Here is a 7,895-nt window from a genome sequence, read left to right on the forward strand (position 1 = left end):
ACTTGTACTTATAGTTCATAACTTGTATATGCTTATATAAGTTATACATGTATGTTATAAATATGTATCCAAATATGCTTATATAACCTAATATACTTATAGTTAATACTGCAATAACTAATCATTATATTTTATTCATTTTTCTACCCCTAGTATATAAATAGTATATTATTATTCTGATACTAATATATTATTCTGACTCACATACTATTAAATATTTCTTAAGTGAATGAATAAATATATTAATTGCATTTATTTATTGAGATTATACATGTAGAATTTAAATTTTTCTGTTCTATTTTAAAACACATTTTACTTAAAGATGTAATAATAAGAAAAATCCAAGAACAGTTTACTATAGAAACGTTCATGCTCCATATGACTTCTGACTGTAAAACTGTGCTGTTAGAGTAACAACAATAGCTAAAAATGAGGAATTAAATGGCCTAAAACCCTAAAAAGAATCTTCTCAAAGCAGCAATGTGGCCAAATTGAAGGATGTAGTTCTAGGAGAATAACTACAAATAGATGTCATAATGAACTAAGAAAATAAACAATATGGAAGAAAGTACAGGTATTTTTATAAGAAGTCTAACTTTTTCTAACTTAAAATATTTTATTTGCCTAATAAAGTTATCATAATAATAAAGATATATTAAAATAACATTAAACCCAGTCTTTAAAAGGTCAATGAATATTATTGTTTGCCTACTTATATCAGACACTGTTCTACATGCTGGAGATCAAATAGCAAACAAGAAAATATACTAGTGTCATCTGAAGATAAGGCCAAGAATTCTCCCCAAAAAAAACAAATATTAGAGAGATACACAATGTAAGAGAAAAGATATGACATATCTAGCAAAACAGTAGAACAAAGTCTTCAAAATCCAGTGGGAAAATGGTTTCCAATCTATAATTTATATTCAGTTAAAATTATCAGAAAAAGATGAGGGCAGCTTAAATCATAGTCATATTTGCAAGGACTCAAAATTTATCTCCAGCAAAATGAAGCATTTTCGCAAAATGAGTAGTTAAAATAAGGAAGGGAAAGTTTTTAAATTCAGATCCAAGCTTGGACAAATTAAGGTAAGATCTATATAAAACTAGTTCCAGACAAAACCTATACAGTATATAAGATTTAGTCAAAAACTAGAAACTTCATAAAAAGCAAATATAAAAAGGTTGATCCCAATACAGTAAAAATAAACCATAATGTGTTATGATTTGGAGTACTTTATGGAATGTAGGTAAAATAAGTCATTTAAAATTGAAACTGTCATGTTTTATCAGCATAACAGCAAAATCTGGAGTCCCAAAGAAGGAAATGCTATTATGGTATATGCAATGGCTTAGCCAAACTAAAAGTCTGAGGAAACAGTTATTATAAGATTACCCTCATTTCAGACACCAGTCACAAATTTGGGAGCCCTACCACACTTTTACTTCAGACCAGCCACCTAAAAATTTGAAGTTCTCAACAGCCGCCCTCATGGTAAATATTTCACTAGAATGACTTACAAAACTCAGGAAAGTGCTCTACTTACTATTATTGTTTTCTAGAATAGTGAAAGGATACAATTAAGATCTACCAAGAGAAGGGAGGAAAAAGACAGTTATGGGAGTCCAAATATGGGGCTTCGGATTGTCTCCTCCTTGTGGCCTTCTCCTGCTCCAGGCTCTGATGAGGACCGTACACACAGAGAATTGCCAAACAGAGAAGGTCACTCAAGACTTTGGTGTCCACAGTTTATTCGGATTTGGTTGCATACTGCTTGTGTGGCTGAGCCTGGGGGTTCCGGCTAATGGCTTTAGTCTTCAGGTTCTTGGCAGGTGGGGATTTATATGATGTGTCGCAATGTGTCCATCATACATCACATTGTTAGACTTTGCAGTGGACAAAGTTTCCCGCAAACCAAGACATTCCTATCAAGCATAACCTTCCATGATCCTAGAGATGTCCTCCCTGTGGCCAAGGGCAACGACCAGACTCCTCTTTGGGTAAAGTCAGTTCTTCACTACACAGCATATTACTTCTTACTGAAAACAATTACAGTTATGATAATTAGATTTTTAAAGTAGGTTTTTACTTACAAAGAGTAACAACAATAAAACAAAACCCCAAAGAAACAGAAAAACAAACAAGAAACAGAAAAACAAACAAAAACCACAGACCAATCAATCTTAGAAGACTTAACTATGAATTAAAATATAATGGAAATATTTTCTAACTTGGAAATACAAAAACTTATTTACAATACTGAGATTGGGACATCGGAAAGAAAACAGTGGAAGAGAGATGATGAAGGAAAAGACTAAGTAAAGATATCTACATCTGACAATATGGGGAGTCAAGATAAAATATCTATGAGTTTGGAAGAAGGAAGGAAAGTTTTGGTACATCGTTTGAAAATGCAAATTTGATCAATGGAAACAGAGACTAACTACAACTGAATTGAGAGACATAAAAAGAGGAGTGGGGATACAGCAAGGAAGCTAGAGCTATGTATTTTAGGTGAGAGAGTGAAAAAAGAATGTTTTGATAATATATCAAAAGGTGATTCAAGTATAGTAGATAGTAAATTAGAACTGATCGTTTAAGAACTAAAAGCAACAGTAACATCTGACATTAGGGACTGGTTTCAGATTGTTTTATTATGACTTCTCTGTACTATTAGATGCTTTTAAAATCAGGTATGTAAGTTATCTTGTTAAAATTTTTCAATGAAACTTAAGAAATAGAACTTCTTTAAAAAACACTGCATGGACAAAACGTTTTTTTACATGAACTGACATAACATAGAATAAAATTTTAAAATATCATATTTAACCACCTGACTTGATGTTATCAGACAAGACTGGTAAAAATTATTATTTTATAGCCATTATAGTCAATATTTTGGTGAGCTACTTGTTCCTGAAATGGCTCATGAGAACTATTCTAGTTCAAAAATAAAGGGAAAAATTGAGCAGAGGAAATGGAAAGAGACTTTCATATTGTGATTTGATATTGTGGTTATTCTATTTAATCCTAATTTAAGAAAATTAAAGGGAAAACGTTCCTGGAATATTGGAATTATATAATTAAAAAAGAGAAAAATGATTTAAAAAAATAAGCAAGTAGAAGGAAATTTAAGTTCCCAGTTTAAGTGAAGTTAGCTTAACTACAGAATATATCATGGTTACTAAATTGAAGTGTGTAACAAAATAAAATTGGAGGGGCGCCTGGGTAGCTCAGTCAGTTGAGCATCCAATTTCAGCTCAGGTCATAATCTCATAGTTCATGGGTTCAATCCCTGTGTTGGGTTCTGTGCTGACAGCTCGGAGCCTGGAGCCTGTTTCAAATCCTGTGTCTCTCTCTCTCCTCTCTGTCCTTCCCTCTGCTGTGTGCTCACTCGCTCTCTCCCTCTCTCTCTCTCTCCAAAATAAAGCAAGAAAGAGAGATATTACTTAAAAATAAAGAAAAATAAAGAAAATTTGAAAAGTATATCTGAGAGATTGGCATTAAGGTTCCACTAAGAGCAAACTGTTATTGTTATTTGAAATATTGTATTACACTGTTACTATATTTATGTAGCAAAAGCATGAGGTATAGAAATCTGAAGTAAAATGTAAATGCCATATTATATACCGCTATTAAAAACATGCATTTACCTTTTAATGATTATATCCTGGGTACCCAAAAGTTATCTCCCCAAAAACCTGTTCTATAAAAAGCATTTCAAACCCTTCAGCCAAAGAAAAAGGAGTAATTTCCTGTTAAAGAGGGTACTGTAAAATGTGTATATATTTATTCCCAGATTTACTTTAGAATTGTATCAGTGTAATCAAACATTCTTTTCAGGGTTTCACATTCTGGGTAGAAAATAACCTTATTCTTGAGCCTCCATTTAGAATAGAGGCATAAATCCATAAAAGTTGGGAGAGAAGTTGCAGTTAGTTTCCCTAGGCCCTAAAAATTTGCTAACTCTTAAAAATAGCTCAAATACTTTCTTGAAAATGTTAGATTTTTAAAAATTGCCTTTTGAAAATCTAGGAAGCAACATAGAAGGTTGCAGAAACAACTCCTTAGATAAATAAAGAGCATGTGTTTATAAATAGATATGGAATATTGCTGCAGTGGGATATTTTTGCTAAATAGAATCTCTGAATCTGCTGTTATCCTAGTTTATTAAATTTTTACTGGAAAATATTTATTTTATCTTATTTTCTACTTATACCTTAAAGGTTCTGAACTTGACCTTTAAAAAAATTCTTTTGTGTTCTATACCATGTTCTGTTCTAGGATGGGCTTAAAGTTAGTGAGATACATATTGGTTACATGCCACCTTTTTACAGATAGCCAAATTCTGCACTACAACTTAGATGTCAGTAGCCCACCACTCAATACGCTGTCTTTGAAAGAAGAGAGAGAGAGACAGGGAGAGACAGAGGATTGGGGAAGAGGGGAGAGAGAGAGAGAGAGAGAGAGAGAAGATGAAGAGGACGTGAGGGAATGGAAGAAAGTAGAGGGAAACATCAGGGAGAAAGAATTAACAACCCAGAGTGCCCTGATGCCACAAAGTCATGGTTTCCAATACTTGATTTAGCAACCCAGTTTTGCTCTGACCATGGGTAAGTCATTTATTTGTCATCAAAGTTTTCAGTACTTACAGACTCCAATGTTAGTAGATGGTGATATAGAGAACTTGCCGACCACTAGTTCTGCCTGACACAATATACTGCTAGCAAACCACCTTTCTGAGCAAGTTTATCATGAAAATAATAATAATACAATTTATGTATTATTTTCTTTGCTTATGACCATGATTCTTTGATAATAATTTTATCTTCATTATGAAAGCAACTCAATGAAATGTGATTTTTGATGAGGGCTTTGGGGCCATCATATCAGTTAATGAAATATATATTATTATTCCATTTTACAAGATGACAAAGTTGAGCTCCTAAGTACTTAATAACCTCACTTAGAATATAACACTGAAACAAGCTAAAATCATCTGGGTCCTGGCAGTTCCAGGACAATTCTAATGTTCTCATACTTTGTTTCTGGAGCTAGGTTCCATTTATTCAACTCTCAATACAACTCTATGCATGTCACCCAATCCCCTTTCCTACCACTTGAAAGTGCCTCAATTCTCCCTCTCCTCCATTCATGTTCAAAGCCTATTTTCTGGAATAATTTGGTGGTGAATATTTAGATACAAAAGTAAATATAGTAGTTAAAATATGTTATTACATGGAGTTGCTTAGCATTTCACACACTTTATGTTGTTTACTGTTTATAACAACTTTATTAGGTAAGCTTTATCTGTTTTTTTTTTAAATAAAAACTGAAACCCAGAATGGTTGGCTATGCTGCCAATTCATCAGCTATAATAAGGATATTAGCATTTATTTCCATATATGAAATCATAAAATATTAATTTTGTGCATAATTAAAGAATATCAGCTATCAGTGAACATATAATAAAATACCTGGGGATTTGGGGGCCTTCTAGTTACCCTCAAATAATATCATTTCCATATACTTGTAAATGTAGTCTTAGAGTGAGTATAAAATTGCCGATACAGGCGTGGCCTTAAGTAGAATAAACAAAACTCTTACTCATCCCATTCCTTATACTGAATGTAATTATTAGATGATTACTTTTTAGTAATCATATTCATAACTTCTGTGGCAAATAATGGGTATGGAAAATTAGGCTATAGCTTCTCCAAATCCTCCATGAGCAACTGCCTCATTAAGCTGCATTTGTTTCTATTTTAGTGTCTATGGTGATAGTATATGTCTAAGAAATAGAACCTTTTATTGCACCAAAGATGCACATTGAGTTATAACTATACGTTCTAAAAAGTATAGCTCTGTTAGGGAAGAATCCATATTATGTGTTTACTCATAGACTCATTCTCAGCAACTAACACTAAATCACAAAATGTCTGGCATTAAAAGAGAATTGCACATAATCATTATTAAGTATTTGGAGCAAAACACAGTTCTCATTTTCTCCTTGTCTTTAATGTCTTTTTCTACCTTTTATTTTACCAAAACCAAAATATCAATAGCTTCCCCAGCACATTTCAGATAATAAAGAAAATTGTTACATTTTATGTCCTAGCTGTTCTTTATTTCCTGTGAAGTGCTACAGAAGTTTATTGTCTATCTGTATATTCTCATTGTGGTTGATGTTAAAATTGTTTTCTCTTTTCAGGCATTTGGATGGCTCAGTCCGTTAAGCATCTGCCTTTAGCTCAGGTCATGATCTCATGGTTCGTGAGTTCAAGCCCCACATGTGGATCACTGTTGTCAGCGCAGAGCTTGCTTTGGATCCTGTCTCCCTCTCTCTCTGAACCCCAACTCTAGTGTGCTCACTCTATCTTTCTGTCAAAATAAATAAACATTTAGAAAAAATGTTCTGTTTTTTATATTTACTGAGTGCCTGGAATGTTCTAAGCATCATCCATACAATGCTCAGTTGCTGCTGTTGTTTTTCAGAGAGTTAATAAATGAACACAATAGTCTCTATGTAAGTTATGGTACCTAAGCTCCAGGGTCATATTTTTAATTAATATTTCATCCTTACGTTAATCTCACATACATTACTTCATTTAGTCATTCATTTAACAAACAGAATGTAATAAAGAAGACAGAGAGATAAAATGCAAGCCATAAATACTATGTGAGGGTATAGATTAGAGCATGGAAGAAAGGAAGGGACTCTAACCCAGTCAGTAATGCCTCATGATAGTTTTATTAAAACATGGGAAGATATTATCCACAAAAAGGCCAGACAAAGGTAGTTCCCAGCAGAAGAAAGAACATGTATAACGGGCATGTGCATTAACAAACATAATGTCTCTGGGAAAAAAAAAAAGAGAAGTAGGCAGTTTGGGTGAGTTTGAATATACACTTGTAGATGGTACTGATGAGAGATGAGAGTTTTGGTTTATCATTTAGATTTCATTTTGAAGGTAATTAAAAATGAGATGTTCTAAGTGTGAAGTGAACAAACCATAGACTTTAATTTACATAAGTAATTTTTACAAATTGTTGCTCTTGGGGCACCTGGGTGACTCTGTCGGTTGAGCGTCCGACTTCGGCTCAGATCATGATCTCACAGCTTGTGTGCTCAAGGCCTGCATCAGGTTCTGTGCTGACAGCTCAGTGCCTGGAGCCTGCTTCAGATTCTGTGTCCCTCTCTCGTTTTGCCCTTCCCTCATTCATGCTCTCTCTCTCTCTCTCTCTCTCATAAATAAAACATGTCTAAAACTTTCAAAGTGTTGCTCTTGAAACAGAAAAGACAGCAGAGTACAAGTGACTCACACTGCCTTTTACTAGTGTAGGAAAAAGGGCCTAATTTTGACCCTACAACCTTGATAGCATTTGATTAATTGTACAGAAGCTAGTTCTCTTTCCTAATGAACTCTACATACACCCAGCCTAGGACTTGGAGTATAAAATGGAGGATAGCCAGTAGGAAGTGGAGGAATTTCAGGCCTGAATTCTGCCATGCACAAATAAGCTGGAATAGCCAATCAGCGACGATGACTCATGCTGCAGACAGGTAACAGTTGCCACTTTACTTACACCTTACAAATCTTTTGCTGTTTCACTTGTGTTCAACCTTATCTGAACATTATCAACACATGCTGGAACATTTAGTCCCAACTTAGCTAAGGAATGTTACAAAATTACCACCATCAAACTCCTTGTCAATCTAGAATCAATTGTCAATTGTAGAAATCTACTATTTCTTTAACCTTATTTACATTCCAAAGAAAGACAGTAATAGACCATGCTTTGTTCCTTTCCCTTGAGTATGGACTGTACTTCATGACCCACTTCTAATGAATAGAATATAGCAGAAGCAAAGACATTTCACTCCACCATTAGA

At 33.8% G+C, this 7,895-nt stretch overlaps 1 long non-coding RNA gene across 1 annotated transcript in view; it reads right to left on the minus strand.

Moving 5' to 3' along the window:
* Positions 1 to 1,490: 1,490 nt before the first annotated feature.
* Positions 1,491 to 7,895, minus strand: part of LOC144217998 (uncharacterized) — a 28,662-nt gene continuing 22,257 nt past the window's right edge. Inside the window, exon 5 of the long non-coding RNA XR_013331018.1 lies at positions 1,491 to 2,040. This is a non-coding gene — a long non-coding RNA (uncharacterized LOC144217998). The remainder of the gene's footprint in view (positions 2,041 to 7,895) is intronic.

Source organism: Crocuta crocuta, unplaced genomic scaffold, assembly GCF_008692635.1.
Source record: "Crocuta crocuta isolate KB4526 unplaced genomic scaffold, BGI_CrCroc_1.0 scaffold300, whole genome shotgun sequence".
NCBI lineage: Eukaryota > Metazoa > Chordata > Mammalia > Carnivora > Hyaenidae > Crocuta > Crocuta crocuta.